Genomic DNA, 20,140 nt, shown 5'->3' on the forward strand with positions numbered 1-20,140 from the left:
CGTCCTGATGCGGGAGCCTCTGAGCTCCACATCCTCTTGGTACAGAGACGTGAACTGTAATTTGGGTTAAAATCTTATCCTGCAAGAAACCCCGCTGAGCGGCACAGGGACTGTGTGTGTGTGTGTGTGTGTGTGTGTGTGTGTGTCGGGGGGCGGGGTGAGGGGCTGGTGGCTGCCTGGCCCCCTCCCCGCTGCTGCTGACTCGCTGTGACACACAGATTGCGTCTTGCGTGGGAGCTTCTGGGCAGCGCCCACAGCTGTTCCCGGGAGTTACAGGAATTGCAGCCTGCCGAGGGAACAATCGTGCTAAACATGCTCTTTTAATGAGACCTTGTTTTTGTTAGCGCTGCCTAATGGCTTCCTGAGCGGAGCAGCAGGCCCCACTGTCTTCAGCAAACCTGAGCGGAGCAGCAGGCCCCACTGTCTTCAGCAAACCTCTCCTCCTCCACGGACACATGCTCTCCTGGCTCTGAGCTCGGAGCCCTGTGGTGTGTGGTGGGTCCGGGTTCTGGTGCTTCTCCTGGCGGGAGTCCCGGGCCAAGTCCTTGTCAGGCTGCTGCCCTGGGATCGGAGTCTCGGGCGTCCTCCCCCAGCAGACGGCGGCACCCAGGGGTCCGAGGACTTGGTAAGCCCTGAAGCCGCAGGATGTGGCCGGCCACTGCTCACAGCTGCCAGGCTCCGGGGCCACCGGAAGAAGCAGATACTGTGTGCTCTGTTCTTCCAGCGGCCCAGGCTGACAGCTCACTGCCCTGAGACCCGGCGGGCAGGAGGCCTCACTGCTTCCTGTGTGTGCACCCCCTGCCCCGTTTTATTTTATTTTATTTTATTTTATTTTATTTTATTATTATTATTTTTACCATTTTTGGTGTCCTTTGCGGGTCTATTCATGACTTTGGCCTTTCCCGCTGGCCGCAGTTACCTGTCGTGTATTACTCCTTGGCAGAGATTGCCTGAACACGTCATTTCCAGAGTCAATATACCTGGTTCAGTGATTCTTTAAAAAAAGTTTTTTTTTTTTATTGATTTCAGAGAGGAAGGGAGAGATAGAGATAGAAATATCAATGATGAGAGAGAATCATTGATCGGCTGCTTTCTGCACGCCCCCAATGGGGATTGAGCCCCAAACCCGGGCATGTGAATTGAACCGTGACCTCCTGGTTCATAGGTTTATGCTCAACCACTGAGCCACACAGGCCAGGCCTGGTTCAGTGGTTCTGAATCCTTTTTGTGGACTGTCAGGGACCCGAGCTCTCTGAGAGGCTCATGGAAGCCATACACGCTTCCCTGCAAAGGGCTGCATATCATCTCAGGAAGATCAAGGTCTGGGCGACAAGCTGAAGGCCCAGCTGGGCTCCTTTTGAGAACATCAGTCACCAGCCACGCTCTCCTCCGTTCCTTTCCCTCCCGGGCCCGGCAGGTGCTCAGGGTGGGGAGTGAGGACAGCTGAGCGGACTCTGCTTCTAGACTCTGCTAAGGAGCCTGGCCTGCATCAGATCGGAGCCCCGTGGAGTCACTCACCGCACACACAGCAGGTGGCGCTGTAGGCACCGGCTTGGTGACAGTCTGAGAGTGAACAGCGGCTGAGGGACAGCTCCGAAGTGCAGGTCCCAGCATGGGCTGCCTCACCGGTGTCTGCCGCTCCGGGCGCTTTCCTGAGTGAGCGCCTGGGCGTGGCCCGGCCACGCCAAAGGGTTTTGTCTGGACATCAGTGTCCAGCCCCTTTGGGTGGGCCTTGTGGTGGGAGATATTGGCGCCTCCCTAAGTATTTGTAGGGTGACCCAAACGGAAGAAATTCGGTCCGTTTCCCAAGTCAGGACACTTTTTGCCCGCGTGCAGGACGGTGCTGTGCTGGGGCGGCGTTTGCAGGTGCAATGGCATTTCCTTAGGGCCCCCCCTGTTTCCCCCCCCGCCCCCCGGGAGTCCCTCCTGCTGGGCCTGCTGCTCGTCCTCTGCAGGAGCTACTGCGCGCACACAGGCCCGCACATCCCGAAGATTGATTTTGGAACCTCAGTGTCGCCGTCCTCGTCCTCCTGGCACCCAAAAGGTACCTCCTGGCCTGTCTGGGCCTGAGCTTTCTCCTCCCCAATCTCACGGCTAAGTCCCAGGTAAGAGTGGGGGTGGGGCCACGATGGCACCTCCCCCATCCTTCCCGCTGTCTGTCAGGGTTTGGCGGGGGGTGGGGGGGGGGGGGGGGTGGGGGGGGTGGGGGATGAGGAGAGACCTGAGGCAGCTCCTCTCTCCGTGCTGGCGCGATGGGAGGGGACGGCAGCACCCAGGGTTCTGGAAGGAAGCTCGGGGTTGATGAAACCTGACCAGGCAGCCCGGCCAGGTGAAGAGCTGGGCAGCTTCCCTGTGGGGTGCCTTTCCTCATGACGTCAGGAGCCACTGCTGTTGCCTTGGCAACTCAGCCTCAGGCTCTGCTCTCAGTGAGGAGGCCCCAATGCATCCCTCTCCCCCACGGAGCCGGCCCAGGGAGGCCTCTCCAGGGCCATGCATCTGGGGGAGACGCTCAGGCAGAGGGGAATGCTGGGATCATCCAGGGACACGTGGGGGCCAAGAGCTCTTCCTTTTCACCCTCAAACTTGCATGTTCTAGAGCACATGTGTCAAACATAAGGCCCGCGGGCCAAATCCGTCCCGCCAGGCCTTGCAATGTGGCCCGCACCGCGCTGTCATCACTGCACTCCACTGCGTTTCCATCACAATGACAGTTTATGACTGTTCAGTAAACCATTCGGCCCGCGATTTAGGCTGGATTTTAGATTTTGGCCCCTTCTCTGATTGAGTTCGACACCCCTATTCTAGAGAAATAAACTGCTGACCACCCTTTTCACGTGGAAAGTCTTGTTGAGGCATGAGCCCTGTCCACCCTCCAAGTCCTGTCCACCCCCAGAAGGTCTGTCCACCCCCAGGGGCCCTGTCCACCCCCAGGAGTCCTGTCCACCCCCAGGAGCGCTGTCTACCCCCAGGTGCCCTGTCCACCCCCAGGAGTCCTGTCCACCCCCAAGCCCTGTCCACCCCCAAGTCCTGTCCACCCCCAAGTCCTGTCCACCCCAGGAGTCCTGTCCACCCCAGGAGTCCTGTCCACCCCAGGAGTCCTGATCCAGGCCAGAGGGGCTGGTGGGCACTGGGAGGGGACGGCGCGGAGGAGAAGGGGAAATCTCAGCTGCGCACCTTCAGTGAACATAGCCTGTCGTCCCAGGCTCACGCTGAGTGGCTCAGGAGTATGCCAGTCACAGAACTAGCGAGTGAGGGTGAGACAGGATTTCGCGGTGGCCAATAACACTCCCAGGCGTCTGTGTTCCACTGACCAGAGGCTCCGCCACTTCCTGGCTGTGTGATCGCAGCTCAGTTAGCTACCCCCCTGAGCCTCAGTGTCTTGTCTGTAAAGTGCTAACAACACCTGCCCCAGGGCATTTTAAGGAATAAATGACATAATACAGGGACAGAGCTTAGCAACGTGTCTGTCCCAGACAGGGACTGGAATAATCGTGCGTTCTCCCATTTAGGATTGTGCTTAGCCATGCCTGGTGCGGGGCTGACCTCGCGTCTGCCACGCCTTTGCACAAACGGGGAGGAAGTGCCCGCTGGCAGACTCGCTGGGACACGTCCTTCGGGCCTGGTCCCTGCAGGCTCTCCGAGGCCCAAGGCCCAGCCAGCCCAGGCCCAAGGCCTGCCCCCCCTTCCCACTGCCCCCCTGTCCCAGCACCCGGGGTCCCTAATTCTGGATTCTCCTGTGCAGGCTGCTGTCGGAGGGGGTCCGAGACGTGGCATCTTTGCCCTGAAGGTGCTTCCAGTGCCAACATGGCGCTGGGGAAATGCAGCTGCTTGTGCAGAGGAGAGCTGGGGAGCGGAGGAGCGTGCTGTCAGTGCAGAGGGGCCGAGAGCAGAGGTGTCACCTTGGACCTGATGCATCGGCCCCGCCCAGCGCCGTGAGCGCTTGTTTCCAGGAGAAGAACCGCCGTTCGGCTCAGCGCCCTGGTGTCCGCGCCTCGTGGCTAATTAGCCCACGATAAATCAGGAATGCTCATTGAATCTGCAGACCTTGGCGAGCCGGCATCGCGATGGATTCAGGGTCCCCGCGGAGCTGGCGGCGGCCTGGGCTGTTTGCACAGGCTGGTTTGGGGCCGAGGATGGCCTTTCCTGTAAGCAGCGTGGCAGTTAGATGGATGGCAGCCGTGCCCAGATTAAATAGGATGGAATTAGGTGGCATTCTGCAGGCTCTGCAATTCAATTTGTTTTCTGGGAAGGGAGTCAAGAAAAAAGCAATAAAAGCCTTTAGTTATATAAGGTCAGACCGGGGCTGGGCTCCCTCCCTCAGGAATCCTCTCTCCTCCTCCTCGCTGCCTCCTCAAGAGCCCATGCATCGTGCCTGGCCCAGAGTTGATGATTAACTAACAACTAACTAACTAACTAACTAACAACTAACTAACTAACTAACTGACTGACTGACTAACTGACTAACTAAACGCATAAGTAATTCATCCATCCATCTGTGCAATAAAGTTCAATAAAATTCCCTGTGGAAGGTCCTAGGACTAAAGTGAAAAGCCCAGGGAGCCGGGCATCAATGGGTCAAGGGTTCGATTCCCAACCAAGGCCACGAACCTGGGTTTCAGATTCCCTTCTCGCTCTCCCCTCCAACCCCCACCCCCACTCGGGGCAAATGCAGGAGGCAACCAGTTGATGTTCCCCTCTCTTTTTCTCTCCCCGATCCCCTCCCTCTGTCCCTCCCACCCTCTCTGCTGAGTGATGGAAACTGTATCCTCTGGGGAGGATCAACAGCAGCACACACAGCGGGAGAGCTCCCAGCCTGTTAGGGCAGCGGGCTCCCAACAAGCAGCGGTTAAGACTCCGCAGTGGAACAGGCTAGTGAGCAGAGAGGGAAGGGCTGGGAGAGCAGGGGGAGGGGCGGAGGGACGTGTGGGAGACATGGCAGGGAAGTGACCTGTGAGCGGGGTCTTCGAGGTTTGATAGCCGCCCCAGGTGCAGGGCTGAGGAACACCCCCCACGTGTGGAGGGTGGCGGTGTGAACACAGGAGCCTTTGATGATGCGGGCCGTGTGGGAGGGCAGGGGAGTCTGTGATGCCACCTCAGGGAGCCTTGGCTTCACTGGGACCTAATGGAGCCTTAGGAGGCTTTGCAGTGAGTGCCAGGGCCAGAGTCAGGTTTTAGGAAGGGTTCCTGTAGTGGACGGCAGTGGGGGGACTCAGGGTGGAGACGGAATGGCAGCCACAGGCCTGGGGAGAGGCAGAGGGAGGAGGACACGGGTGGGGGAGGAGGGCCACACGGGTGGACAAGCTCATTTCTCTGAGCATCCTCCATTTCCCTGACCTATACAAATGGGGGAAATAGTTTGTCTCATGGGGTTATTTTGATGATAAATCACATGCAAAAACTTCAGTAAATATGAAGGCACTTAGTAAATGTGAGTTGTGTATTTACTTGGGGAGAGAGGACAGGCGCGCAGGCGAGGCGGCCGCTGCAGGATGGGAGCAGGTGTGGGAGGGAGAGATGCGAGGAGGCGCGCCAGATGCTGAGTCACGGCGCCCTGCAGAGAGCTGAAGGCCGCTTTGTGCTGACTCATTGCAGCAGTCTGCTCCGCTGGCCTCACCGCCCGCAGATGAGGCCCTGGGCTGCTTGACCTTGGCTCCTGAGGACCCAGGCAGAGCCAGCAAAGCTCAGTGAGTCTCCAGCCAGAGAGGCGTGGCCCTGGTGGAGGCGGAGGCCCCGGTGGAGGCGGAGGCCCTGGTGGAGGCAGAGGTCCTGGTGAGGGTGGAGGCCCTGGTGGAGGCAGAGGCCCTGGTGGGGGCAGAGGCCCCGGTGGAGGCGGAGGTCCTGGTGAGGGTGGAGGCCCTGGTGGAGGCAGAGGCCCTGGTGGGGGCAGAGGCCCCGGTGGAGGCGGAGGTCCTGGTGAGGGTGGAGGCCCTGGTGGAGGCAGAGGCCCTGGTGGAGGCAGAGGTCCTGGTGAGGGTGGAGGCCCTGGTGGAGGCAGAGGCCCTGGTGGGGGCAGAGGCCCCGGTGGAGGCGGAGGTCCTGGTGGGGGCAGAGGCCCCAGTGAAGGCGGAGGCCCTGGTGGGGGCAGAGGCCCCGGTGGAGGCGGAGGCCCTGGTGGAGGCAGAGGTCCTGGTGGGGGCAGAGGCCCTGGTGGAGACGGAGGCCCTGGTGGGGGCAGAGGCCCTGGTGGAGACGGAGGCCCTGGTGGGGGCAGAGGCCCTGGTGGAGACGGAGGCCCTGGTGGAGACAGAGGTCCTGGTGAGGGTGGAGGCCCTGGTGGAGGCAGAGGCCCTGGTGGAGGCAGAGGCCCTGGTGGAGGCAGAGGCCCCGGTGGAGGCGGAGGCCCTGGTGGGGGCAGAGGCCCTGGTGGAGGCGGAGGCCCTGGTGGGGGCAGAGGCCCTGGTGGAGGCAGAGGCCCTGGTGGAGGCAGAGGCCCTGGTGGAGGCAGAGGCCCCGGTGGAGGCGGAGGCCCTGGTGGAGGCAGAGGCCCTGGTGGAGGCAGAGGCCCCGGTGGAGGCAGAGGCCCCGGTGGAGGCGGAGGCTCTGGTGGGGTCGGAGGCGCTGGTGGGGGCGGAGGCCCTGGTGGGGGCAGAGGCCCTGGTGGAGGCAGAGGCCCTGGTGGGGGCAGAGGCCCTGGTGGAGGCAGAGGCCCTGGTGGAGGCAGAGGCCCCGGTGGAGGCGGAGGCCCTGGTGGAGATGGAGGCCCTGGTGGAGGCAGAGGCCCTGGTGGAGGCAGAGGCCCTGGTGGAGGCAGAGGCCCTGGTGGAGATGGAGGCCCTGGTGGGGGCAGAGGCCCTGGTGAAGACGGAGGCCCTGGTGGGGGCAGAGGCCCTGGTGGAGGCAGAGGCCCCGGTGAAGGCGGAGGCCCTGGTGGGGGCAGAGGCCCCGGTGGGGGCAGAGGCCCCGGTGAAGGCGGAGGTCCTGGTGGGGGCAGAGGCCCCGGTGGGGGCAGAGGCCCTGGTGGAGACAGAGGCCCTGGTGGGGGCAGAGGCCCTGGTGAAGGCGGAGGCCCTGGTGGGGGCAGAGGCCCTGGTGGAGGCAGAGGCCCTGGTGGAGACAGAGGCCCTGGTGGGGGCAGAGGCCCCGGTGAAGGCGGAGGCCCCGGTGGGGGCGGAGGCCCCGGTGGAGGCGGAGGCCCCGGTGAAGGCGGAGGCCCTGGTGGGGGCAGAGGTCCTGGTGGGGGCAGAGGCCCTGGTGGGGGCAGAGGCCCTGGTGGAGGCAGAGGCCCTTGTGGGGGCAGAGGCCCTGGTGGGGGCAGAGGCCCTGGTGGAGGCAGAGGCCCTGGTGGAGGCAGAGGCCCTTGTGGGGGCAGAGGCCCTGGTGGGGGCAGAGGCCCTGGTGGGGGCAGAGGCCCTGGCACCTGCTTCTCTGCTCCTGGCCCTGCGGGAGCCTGGGCACGGCCTGAGTCTGCTCTGAGGTGCCTGGTGAGCAGCAGGGCAGAGCCGCAGCTGGCGTTAGGAAGGGGGCTCCGTGAGCCCCCGTGGGTGCTACTCACAGGGAGAGACTGGGGCGCCATGAAGGACCTGCCCACTCCTTTCTCTTGGTTTGAAGCGTCACCTCTAGGGACAGAACTGTTTGGTTTAAAGACTCTTTCTCTCCTCCTGAACGCAAACACCCCAGTGAAAAGCAATGTCACTGCGGGAGGAATAGCTCATTTCTAATAGCAGAAGCAAATAACAGTAATGGTGACCACCGGTATTTCCGGAGGACGGTGTAGTGCCAGGTCCTGTGCCAGGCACCTTCTGTTCACTGCCTCATCTAATGTCGGACAGTCCTGGGGGGCGAATGAGGACATGGGAGCTCAGAGAAGTTAGGAACCTGGATTAAAAACACACATCATACATTTTCGAGAGCACTAGGACCGAGAGAGAGAGAAGGAAGGCAAGAGTGAGAGGTGGATGTAGGCATGAGATTTGGTAGGTGTCCCTAAAGGCATTAAAGGGCAGAATAGAGTCTATATTTTGACATATTTCACTCCCTGCAACCTTTGACCTTTGCCCTCTGAAGTACAGCTACCCCCTGGGCCCCTCCTGACCTGACCTGCTCGTGGAAGCCTCTTCGCTCCCCACGCACACATGGGCATTTCTCCCCTCACTCCACACCCTGACGGCGAGCGACCTTCTCCGGGGTCAGTGCAGCTCCGGTGCCAGGTCCCGGATATTTCCAGGTGACTCCCCAGGTTCTGGTCCCCCTGAGCTCTCTGCGGAGTGGCTCCCCTGGGAAGTGCGGGCATCAGAAGTCCGGTGTATTACGTCCTTGGCAAACGTGCACCTTCTCCTGTTTCTTCCCCCTTAAATGGCATTGTGGTCCCCTTAGCTGTCCTCTGCATGTGGCTTTTACCTACTGTGATTCCTCACCTTCCCAGCATCACTCATAGTCTCTGCAGCATCCGAGTTGCTAACTTCTCCCATGTTCATCCCTGCTCCCCATCTTCTCTGATGTGGCCTTGGGTTTCTAGGGGTGTCGAACTCAATCAGAGAAGGGGCCAAAATCTAAAATCCAGCCTAAATCGCGGGCCGAATGGTTTACTGAACAGTCATAAACTGTCATTGTGATGGAAACGCAGCGGAGTGCAGTGATGACAGCGCGGTGCGGGCCACATTGCAAGGCCTGGCGGGACGGATTTGGCCCGCGGGCCTTGTGTTTGACACATGTGGGTTAGTCCGTCCATGCTTCCTGCCTGGGTTCCATCACCGTCCCTGCCTTCCTGCTGACAGCCATCGTCCTCAAAGTCAATTGGCACATGGGCCATGGCACTCCCCAGGGATTATCCTGGCTGTGTCCTTGGTCAAGCCTTTTGAGGCCTGGCTTTGCTCACCTCCACAGCCCCCCTTCTCTTCGGTGGCCACAGATGGCTATGCTTCCACACAGCACTTAGCCAAGACCCCAGCTTCCAGTGGCTTTTTGTTCCTTTTCTCCTAACTTGTTATCCTGTCTTTGAGCTTTTCCAGATCTTCTTGATGCCACCATGTTTAAAATCCTAATCTATATAACAATAGCCTAAGCAACCATTACGGTGGAATGGCCAGAACGACTGGTCACTATGATGTGCACTGACCACAAGGGGGCAGACACTCAATGCAGGAACTGCCCCCTGGTGGCCAGTGTGCTCCCAGGAGCTGGGCCCACGGTGGAATGGCCAGAATGACTGGTCACTATGATGTGCACTGACCACAAGAAGGCAGACACTCAATGCAGGAGCTGCCCCCTGGTGGCCAGTGTGCTCCCAGGAGCTGGGCCCACGGCTGTTGAGTGCAGCTGCATGGCAGGAGTGTCTCCCAACTCCATGGCAGCACTACTGAGCAGTGGCAGCAGGCATGGCAGGCTGGGGTGAGCTGAGCAAGAGCGGTGTAGTGCCTGGCTCTGGTTTGGGCTCTCCACCTGCCACTTAACACACACTATATCCCCCGAGGAGTCCCGGACTGCGAGAGGGATGTCTGACTGCCGGCTTAGGCCCAATCCTGGTGCTGTTCTCTGCAGAAGGCAGTCAGTCTGAACAACTCAGTGACGCAGGGAAGCACAGGGAACTCAGGGTGAGCCTGCCTTCGCGCTTGACTCACCCATTCAACGGTGTTCCCAGGACAGACATGGTGGCCCAGTCCATGCACGTGCAGCGGCTGCTGCAGCTCAAGCAGCAGGCTGTGTCAGCAGAAGGCCATCCAGCCACAAGTCAGCTGGCGGACACCCCTTGAGGGGTTCTGGATTGCGAGAGGGTGCAGGCCAGGTTGAGAGATTCCCCCACCCCCCCCTCGCCCCACAGTGCATGAATTTTGTGCACAGAGCCTCTAGTATTTTAATGATATCAAACTTATGCCATTTACATTTAATAAAATTTGTATTTCCTTGAGGAAAATGCTTTATATACACTAATCACACAAATGAATGGGAACATAATACAGTACTAAAAAAAAGTGAATGAAGAAATGTGTCTAATGTTACAAAAACATGATTTATACTTAACTTTCCAACCACAATCATAGAGTAAGGCAAAGCACACAGCTCTAAAGAAAGTAAATAATTTTACTCATGAATTTTAATATTGAAAAAATGGAGTAACTTGAGAATATTTTGTTCCTCCCAAAACCACTGTTAGCTATTCTTACCAGGCAATGGTGCAGCGATTAGTGAGCAGGAGAGGGTCACCGATGGACTGTCCGAGTTGCGGGCCACACGTAAGTGGTTCAGGAAACCTCAGCAGGTGATCTCTTTGTGGCCTGGCCTCGTTTTCTTCAGATGCATGTTCATATGGAAAGCCTGACTAAGATTAGACTTAATTTTCACTTAAAATTCAATCAGAATTTTTTTCTTAAACTCAGTCATTGAAGGCAAGCACATTGTTCAAATACTCTTATATGGCTTTGTGGGTAATCACTATTCCTGGAAAAAAGAACAAATGGCTGTCATCCAGCCCCTGTCGCTGAGGGGATGGATGGATTAAAAAAAAAAAAAATCTGCCGAAACCGGTTTGGCTCAGTGGTAGAGCATCAGTCTGCGGACTGAAAGGTCCCAGGTTCAATTCCGGTCAAGGGCATGTACATTGGTTGCGGGCACATCCCCGGTGGGGGGTGTGCAGGAGGCGGCTGGTCGATGTTTCTCTCTCATCGACGTTTCTGGCTCTCTATCTCTCTCCCTTCCTCTCTGTAAAAAAATCAATAAAATATATATTTTAAAAAATCTAAAATGTCTCTGACTTGGTTTGTAAATAATTCTGACTCATAGCATAGTGCTTTTGAGAGGTTAGATGGTGAGAATGAATTTTGGCTAAAACAAAATTAAAATAGACCCTGCACTGTTTTTCTTTATCTCATAAGTGGGAAAGAGAACATCTTTAAGGATTCAAGTAGTTTCCTCTCTCTGGTCACATGGAGTTAACGCCCAGTCGGATTCATTGAAAAAAGTGGCCCCATGCTGAAATAAAGGTGTTGGGTGAATGTGAGGATATTTTTTTTAAAATTGATTTCCAGAGAGAGAGGAAGGGAGGATATATATAGAGAGAAGCATCACTGAGATAGAAACATCATCGATGGGCTGCCTCCCACATGCCCCCTACTGGGGACCGAGCCCCAACCAGGGCCTGTGCCCTGACTGGGAATTGAAAGGTGACCTCTTGGCTCATGGATTGACACGCCACCACTGAGCCACGGCGGCCGGGGCTGTGCGGCTACATCCAATTTCCATTCGAGGCCCATTGCCAGGGTCACTTTTATTAGTTGTTTGATCTCAGGCAAAATTCTCAACTTCTTTGAGCCACAGTTTCTTCCTCTATAATAGTACAATGTTAGCAATCAGACCCCTGTCACCAGTCCGCTGAGGTGTCAATGTGTTTACATACCGAGAACGCCTGGCACATGTAAGTCCTCACTCAGTCCTGTTGTACACAGACACGCAGACATGTGCACACAACACGTGGGCTCAGACAGAAGAAGAAAAATATGGTTTTCTTTAATTGGGGCAGGAAAATTGTCTGACAGTCACCGGGAAATGAAGTCGTCCTGGCTCACGCAGGCAAGTGGTATTAAGGCAAGACTCCTCATTTTTGCTGATCATGAGTACATTTCCTCTTAGATGCTTGTTGGCTGCTGGGCAGCCACACCATCTTTTTTTTTTTTTTTTTTTTTTTTTTACAGAGAGGAAGAGAGAGGGATAGAGAGTTAGAAACTTTGATGAGAGAATCATCAATCAGCTGCCTCCTGCACACTCCCTACTGGGGATGTGCCCGTAACCAAGGTACATGCCCCTGACCAGAATCGAACCCGGGACCTTTCAGTCTGCAGACAGACGCTCTATCCACTGAGCCAAACCGGTTTCGGCAGCCACGCGTAATTCTGGTTCTCCCAATCACTCCTTCCCACCCGCCTGGCACTGTTTGCATGGAGAGCTGGCGAGGACCTTTGCGACCTCGTTCCCCAGAAGCATGTCCGTAAGGCTGCAGCTTAAAGCATTTTTATTTCGAGGCGGGAGATGCAAGGTCACTTCCCCTTGAAAGAACAGAGGTGCGAGGGGCGGGGCCTGAGGCTGATGGGTAAGGGCCAGGAGAGAGGAAGGGAGGATATATATAGAGAGAAGCATCACTGAGATAGAAACATCATCGATGGGCTGCCTCCCACAACCATATCCAACTAGGTATTTCAAACACCTAGTTGAAATATCTGGCACCGTTTTCAAAGTGAAGCTGTGACATGCAGACTCAGACATCCAGACTTCCTCTGGAGTCTTAGGTGGCAGATCCTGGACGGTCCCCGAGGCCCCAGGGCGGGCAGGCTCCGCCTGGAATGAGCTGACACGGATTTGAGCTGGTGTTTGGCAGCTGAGGCTTCCGGGGACAGCGCTGAGGAGTGAGGGTCCAGAGCCAGACAGGGTGTGCTCAGGCCCAGGCCACTGTGTCGGGCGGGAGTGGGCACAGCATCCGGGCACCCACATGCCCGCCCAGCTCCGAGCAGCTCGCTAGAGGCAGACGAGTTCCTCAGCCTCTTCCTTCCTCATTGGGGATGGGCTCCCTGCCCGCCTTTCAGACCGGGCTGCTGTGAGGCTCACGTGGTACCATCTCTGTGAAGCCCCTGGGAAAGGAGAGACAGCCCAGGCGCAGGGCACTTCCGGCTCCAGGGACATGTGGCTGCTGGCAGGAGGAAGTGGGGTTGGGCGTGTCCCCAAGGGCACTGTGACCAGTGGAGGGGGTGGTGGGCAGGGGGGCGGTCAGACCTGGGTGGGAGCTGAGCGTGGCGTGGTTAACCTCCCCTGGTCCCCGTGTCCTCCCCTGTGAAAGGGGAGAGAAAGCACCACCAGGCGGTGGTGAGGACGAAGCAGAAACGTCACGGAGTGCTTGCCGAATTGGAAGGCGTGGGCTGTTGGCGGCATGGAAGGGGGCGGGTCTGGGGTGGGGGAGGTGGGGGGTCAGGGGCTCGGGGTCTGGGGGGTGGAGGGTCAGGGGCTCGGGGTCTGGGGGGTGGAGGGTCAGGGGCTCGGGGTCTGGGGGGTGGAGGGTCAGGGGCTCGGGGTCTGGGGGGTGGAGGGTCAGGCGCTCGGGGTCTGGGAGGTGGAGTGTCAGGGGCTCGGGGTCTGGCTCAGAACACGTGAAAGGCAGCCCTTGGTGGGTGGTGGGCGAGGCTTTCTGTGACTCGGGCATATTATCTTCTCGGCTCACGCTTCATGGGATATTTGTGAGGATGAAATTGATCTGCAGCAAGAGGAAAATAGCCGTTGCCTAGGCAACCAGCTGATGACTCACCCTGGCTCTGAAGCTGCAGAAGCCATGAGACTGCAGTAATTTTCCAGATGCTTAACCTGCCCTCCCCCTCCCTCTCTCTGCTTCCCACTCTCCATCCTTCGGTTCTCTCTCTGCACCACCTTCCCGCTCCTCCCCGACAGACCCCGCACCCTGCAGGCTCCCTGCGGGGCCCCCTGGGTCCTGGGCCCCCGGTAGCAGGGGTGCAGACCCATCCTATGGTGCTTTGTGGCTGAATGGGTTGCTGCTCTGGTCTCTGCAGCCAGGAAATGGCCAGGCTGCACCAGCCTCGGAGCCCCAAGCCCCAAGCTCCTTCCTGTGAGGGAGCCTACGGAGCGTAGCACTGCCTCAGGCCGCAGAGAGCGCTGTGAGGAGAGGGGTCCGCTCTCTGACCTCCAAGCAAAGCTGTGCAGCCTCCCTCTCTCATTCATCCTTCCCCCACTCACAGCCTGGGGTCTGGTGTTCCAGAACCTTCTCAATTATCCATCAAACTTCTCTCTGTAACACAAAGTAATAGAAGCTTAAGCCATTCCTCTTCCAGAGGCACCTCATCTTAAAGAGGAGTGTGGGGGACCCAGGACCAAGCCTGTAGCCTGTGAGGTGCGGGTTGAGGCAGGGGCTTGGGCTGTGTCTTTCTCTGCACGTCATGTGTGCACCTGTGTTCCTGCTGATGCCGACTTACAACACTTATGCCGGATACACTTTGGTCCCTCACTTTTGTATCCCACCCCCATTCATATACATATGCACTGAAGTCACACACATGTGCACACACATGCACACACCATCTTGGGCAGCAGCAGCAGCAGATGGGAAATGACACATCCCCTCTTCCCTCCACCCCCAGTGATGAAGGCTGGGGGTCTACTCACTTTCATTTTATTTGTTAATCCTCACCTGGGAATATTTTTCCATTGATTTTTGGAGAGAATGGAAGGGAGGGGGAGAGACACAGAGAGAAACATCGATGTGAGAGAGACACATCAATTGGTTGCCTCTTACTTGCACCCTGACCAGGGCCGGGGGTTGATCCTGCAACTGAGGAACGTGCCCTTGATTGGAATTGAACCCCGGACCCTTCAGTCCGAGGGCCGACACCCTGTCCACTGAGCCAGACCCGCTAGGGCTCTCCTCACGTCCATCCATTGGCTCACGCCAGGCCTCCGCTCTGTGCAGAGCGTGCTGTGGGCCGCGGACTGGGGCCCGAGCTCTCAGCACAGCCTGTGGCCAGAGGGGGTCCGCCAGGCAGGCCATCCTCCGGGGAGAGGGAGCGGTGCCGCTGCCCTCGGAGCTCCCAGCCCTGTGCCTGTGTCGCTGGCGCAGCGGGCTCAGGCCCACGAGGTCTGGCTGTCCCACCACACGCTGTCCCACCCTGGGGGCCACCCGGCTGCAGGGCCACCCAGCACAGACATGCTCCTTCCTTTCTCCGTTCTTCCTCCTGCTTGGTCCCCCAGCTCTCGGAAGGCGTCATGCGCAGGAGTGGTCCTCTCCTCTGAGCTGGAGCCCAGGGCGGTGCCCTCCAGCCCCTCTGCCCGGTGCAGGCACAGCTTCCGAGGAGGCTCCGCATGACGGTCCCCGACGGCCGCACCCTGCCGGGCCCACACGTGCGGCATGGAGGCCGCCTCCCAGCAGCCCGCGGCATTGTGGAGCAGACGGCGTTGTGCACCGATTCACTTGTTTACCGGCAGCTCCTCTGTTCGGCGAGGGTGACACGGGCGCCCACGGCGTGCTGGACGCTGGAGCTGCCATCGGGAGCGAAGCAGATGGTCCTCCCAGCATGGGGCTTGCCCTCGATGGGGGAGGCAGCATCCTGGGGCAGCCTGGCAGCAGCTGCTCACCAGAGGGATGGGAGCCCCAGGCCGTAGGCGGGGACCCTGGAGGGTGAGGGTGGGGCCGTGGCAGTGCAGGGGGGCAGGGACCAAAGCGCCTAGCTGGCTGAGAAGGCGTGGTGGGCAAATGGGAGCAGCGTGAGGGCGGAAGGAACAGAGTGCACAGGGCAGCGCCCGCGGCGAGAGGGACTCTGTGGGGAAGGAGGCTTAGCCCAGCGAGGGGGACGTGGGCGTGAGAAACGGCCCACGGGTGGCAGATGGAACAAGGCCCGGGACTCGGCGTGTGTCTCCTACGGAGGCAAAGGCCACCTCTTCCTGCTCCTCCCCACCCGGCCCCTCTCCTCCCAATCCCTGCCCTCCGCCCCCTCTCATCAGTATTTTTTGGGGTGGGGGGTGTTATTATTGAACTTGGTCTTTCTCAGGAACTCCATCTGCCGAGGAGCAGAGCTTGCTGTTTCAGAGCTCAGTGTGAGAAGAAGATGCGTCGTCCTTTGTGAGGGAACAGGCTGAGGTTCAGCCACCGCCACCCATGGCGCTTCAGGCCTCTGGGAGTCCTGGGAGGCCTCTGGCTGACCCGGGAACTGTGGCACCGGGCACAACGGGGCCGTGGGCCCAGCAGGACCAGGACTGTCCTCGTCTCTTTCAGATCACCCAGCCCCGCCCGCTGCTGTGTTGTCCCCCAAATGGCCTGCGTGGGGGACCTCCTCTGGCTGTGCGGAGCCTGTGGTCTAGGCGGCCGGCCTGGTTTCTGAGTTAAGAGAGGTCCTCCCTCGCACGCTGGCTGCAGAACCCCGTTTCGAAAGAGGGAATCTGAGTGGGAACGCCCTCCCCTTGGCGCCCCTCCCTCCCAGCCCGTCTTCCCTCGTGAGGGGCTGCTGGGGCCCAGGGAGAAGGGGCCTCTCGGTGAAGGCAAACGAGGAAAGGATAGGGGTGTGTGTGTGTGTGTGTGTGTGTGTTTCAAACCCGGGCTCCTGCTCCTGCACCGTTTTAGGGACTTGGAGCTCTTTTCGCTGAGATCTCTCAGAAACCTCGGGAGCCTTTCGGCGAGGGGGCGATAGATTCAGACTCGCATCTTCCTAGCGATGGTGGAGGCTGGGAAAGAGAGGGCACTGGGGCGGGTGGGTCAGCAGTTTCCGGAGGCAGCGAAGGGGCCAGAGAGGTCTAGGGGATGGGGGCGGGCAGGACAGGGAGAGGGGTCAGGTGTGGGGGTTCAGGAAAGGTAGAAAGTGCCTCCATCTCTGCTTTATGTGGCTGCATAGATGTGGGGACATTGGCTGACGGGGAATCAATAGCAAGCACCCAGATTTAGAGAGGAGGGAAAAACAAGTCTGCAGGGCGTTTGCGTGGGAAGGGTCTTGGGGACGTGCACGTGCAGAGTGGGTGGGCCCAGGGCAGCTCCAGAGAGTCACTGTGAGTGGGTGAGCGTCCGTGACCATGCACTGCAGGCAGACAACAAGGGGGAAGGGTGTGAGCGTGGGGAGGGGTCCTGCTCCAGGATCAGACAGAGATGTGGTTGTGACAGAGGGCGTTTGTTTTAAGAGGGGTTCTTCTTATCAAAGACAGAAAGCCCTGAGCACCTCTACATGTGCAGGCCCGAGGCAGGGACAAGGTGCCAAGTTTGTGCCAAGGTCATGCCAAGGGTTCCTTCGTGAGCAGGGACTCCTGCACCTGGGAGTCTGGCAGAGACCACTGCAGCTTTGCTAGAGAAAGAGAGAGAGAGAGAGAGAGAGAGAGAGAGAGAGAGAGAGAGAGAGAGAGAGAGAGAGAGAGAGGGAGAGGAGTTCATTGGATGAAAATAACGACCACATGAAAAGCACAATAATTTTAAAGCTTCTAAAGCAAATGCTCTGGTTTGGTCTGGGAGGAAAACATTAAAATTAAAAATTGCAGATTAAAAAATGCAGAGGACTAATGCTAATGACGAGAACCCATGAGGCGAGAAGCCGCCAAGAACGGCATGTGAGCGCCCTCCATGGCTGCCCTCGTGGCCACCACATCTTGGTGCAGGTGGTCACGTCCAGTGGGAACAAGTCACCCATTTCTGGGTGGAAGAGTGACGGGGGCAGAAACAGAACGTCGGGGAGCAGCTAGGATTGTAAGAAACATGAATCGTGCTCTGCTCCCGTGCTTGTTTGGTTCTGACTGAGGAAGGCACGTCCTCACCTGGCTGGCAGCCCCACGGGGGCCTGGGAGCTCACCTGGCAGCACAGCGCCCTCCCCGTGAGGAGCTGCCGTTGTCATAGGAAAATGGCAACTTCGCTGCAGGAACCAGAGCCGCCCTGGGCAGACCCCAGCCCTTTTGTGTCCCTGCAGCCTCTGCAGACCTCCGCCTGCTCGCCTGTGGCATACCCTTGGCGACTTTCCCATGCGATCTTGGTCTTGTGCGCATATAAGCAGCTGGCTGTGCGGGGGTGGGGGAAGGTACAGCAGATTTTTGTGGGTGACCTGCTGCTCTCCCATGCTGCCAGCAGGATTGGAATAAACACTCATAACGATTCAACCTCATCTCTGCTTAATCGGCTTAAGCAGGGACAGTCAGCCCAGACCCATTGATAGGATGATGTTAGCTATAGTGTGAGTTTCCCTTCCTTCCTCCCTTCCTTCCTTCCTTCTTCTGGTCTGACGTGAGAACATTTTGCAATCCATTTTTTGCACTTCTGAAAGAACAACTATGTAACAAAACAAAAAGTATATTCCAGGTCATTTGAAAAAAAAAAAGAGAGAGAGATACTGGTGCTTTATATTGAGTTCAAACCCTCCCACCTTTCCTCTGAAACGATTCTTCTGATTGTGAGAGCGATTCACAGCCCCGGGGGAGCAGAGCACGTGGAGAGTGTGGGGTTGTAAAAGAAGAAAATAAAATATCATGATCCTGCCACCCAGAGACAGCAGCTCTTAACACTTCGAGGCCTTTCTTTCTGCTTTTTCTCCCAGGCACGCGTTTAAACAAAGTCAGAAGACTGGCGTTCCACAGTGCGCTAGTTTGAAAGCCGCTTTAAAAAATTAACACTCTGTCAGGAGCGTTCCCCACGCCATGGAGCAGTCCTGAGAGCAGAGCTCTGGCAGCGGGCACAGCTATTCTGTGACTCTGCTCTGTCCCAGGGGGGCCAGCTTCCTGCGCAGCCTCAGGACTGCGCCTGTGCTCCCAGCCCCGTGCGCTCTCCGCTTCCCTGAAATGTCACCGACGGAGCCTTCCTCGCCGGCTGGTACCCTCCGCTGCCATGGCCTCTCCCCGGGCCTCCCGCGCCTGCAGGGCCCGCACTTCGGAGCGAGTGCCGTTTGCCAGGGCTGCCGCAGAGGACACCACAGTCTGCGCGGCCTGCACAGCACGCCCGCTCCTCGCAGTGCTGGAGGCCGAGCCTGCGGCCAGGGGGGCCGCGGGGCTGGTTTCTTCCCTCTCTCCCGGGGCCCCTGCGGCCCTGTTCTCCTTGTGCCTCCGCACGCAGGGCCACCCCCACCCCCTGCTGTGTGTGTGTCTGTGCCAATCGCCCCTTTTAAGGAGGACGCCAGCCTTCAGGGCCACCCTGATGACCTCACTTGACCTTCATTATTTCTTTGGAGGCTCTGACTCCACACAGGGTGAGAGTCCGAGTGTCCGGGGCTGAGGACTCCCTCTTGGGGCTCTCAAGGGGGACACATTGCAGCCCAAATAGAGTGCAGGGTGGTGACGTGGCACTCCCTGCTCCCAAGGGTCTGGACGAGGGTTTAAAGGTGTGCATTGTCTGTGGTGGATCTTTGGGTGTAAGCATGGCACTACGAGCCTTCTCCTTCCCAACCCGGCCAGGTGTTTATTGCCGGTGGAAAGTGACTTTGAACGGTGCTGTGACACCAGGGTAGGCTCTGGAACCTGTTACGGGGACGCACTCATCGTCATCCTTCCGGCGTCCCCTTGGTCTTCCCACCCATCCATCACAGTCACTATCATATTTTTTTTCTTATTTATTTATAAAACACACGGATCCGTGCACCTTGAAAGGAAATTAATTAGAAGGTGGCCGGCGGGGTGGGACTGGGTGAGACGGGCTGGACATGCCCTGAAGCCAACCTCCCTCTGTGCCTCCCCAGCATCTGCAGAGTAAGGGGGTGGGGTCCCTCTGGCAGGTGGGGTCCCTCGGCCTGGCCTGCGGGGATGGGGCCTGAACAGACTGGATCACCCCCCGAGGGGCCCCAGAGTGTGAGAGGGCACTCTGCAAAGCTGCTGTCGTGGAATGCAGACACAGTGAGCAGTAACCAGATTCAGGGCCAACAGTGGCCCAGCAACAACGCAGCCCACAGCCGAAGGTGGAATCGTGTGGCCCCACGAGGAACCGGGCTCCCTCCTCTCTGGCTTCAGGCTGTGTCACCGAGAACCGCTGCTGCCGTCACTGCAGCTCCGCAGCTCCTTCATTGATCATCTGCCCCCTGGTGGTCAGTGCATGTCATAGCGACCAGTCAGTCGGTAGGAGGGACACAGCATATTTTTCAGAATGGAAGGGAGAGAGAGAGATAAAAACATCAATGATGAAAGAAAATCATTGATTAACTGCCTGCTGCATGCCCCCCCCGCCCACTATTGGAGATTGAGTCTGTAGCCTGGGCATGTGCCCTTGACTAGAATCGAACCCAGAACCCTTCAGTCTGCAGGTTGATGCTCTATCCACTAGGCAAAACCAGCAAGGGATTTTTTTTCCTTTCAAAAATGATCTGAAATATAATTAAAAACATTTTTAAAAAATCCTCACCCACGGATATTTTTCCATTGCTTTTTAGAGAGAGTATAAGAGAGGGAGGAAGATGGGGAGAGAGAGAAATATCAGTGTGAGAGAGACATGTCGATTGGTTGCTTCCCGCATGACCCCAATAGCGGGCAGGGATCTAACCCAACCCACAGCCCAGGTACATGACCTTGACCAAGAATCGGACCTGCTACCGTGTGGTGCGTGGGCCCACGCTCTAACTGCTGAGCCACACCAGCCAGGCCGAAATATAGTTTTCATTTTGTCTCATAACCATTTTTCTTTTTCAGGTGGAAAGAATGGATTGCAACATGTCTTAAGCCAGGTGTAGCTATTTTCTCCCGAAATATTATGGAATATGGATAAATATTGTCAGTA

The sequence above is a fragment of the Pipistrellus kuhlii genome, unplaced genomic scaffold, assembly GCF_014108245.1.
Source record: "Pipistrellus kuhlii isolate mPipKuh1 unplaced genomic scaffold, mPipKuh1.p scaffold_m20_p_18, whole genome shotgun sequence".
NCBI classification, from domain to species: domain Eukaryota; kingdom Metazoa; phylum Chordata; class Mammalia; order Chiroptera; family Vespertilionidae; genus Pipistrellus; species Pipistrellus kuhlii.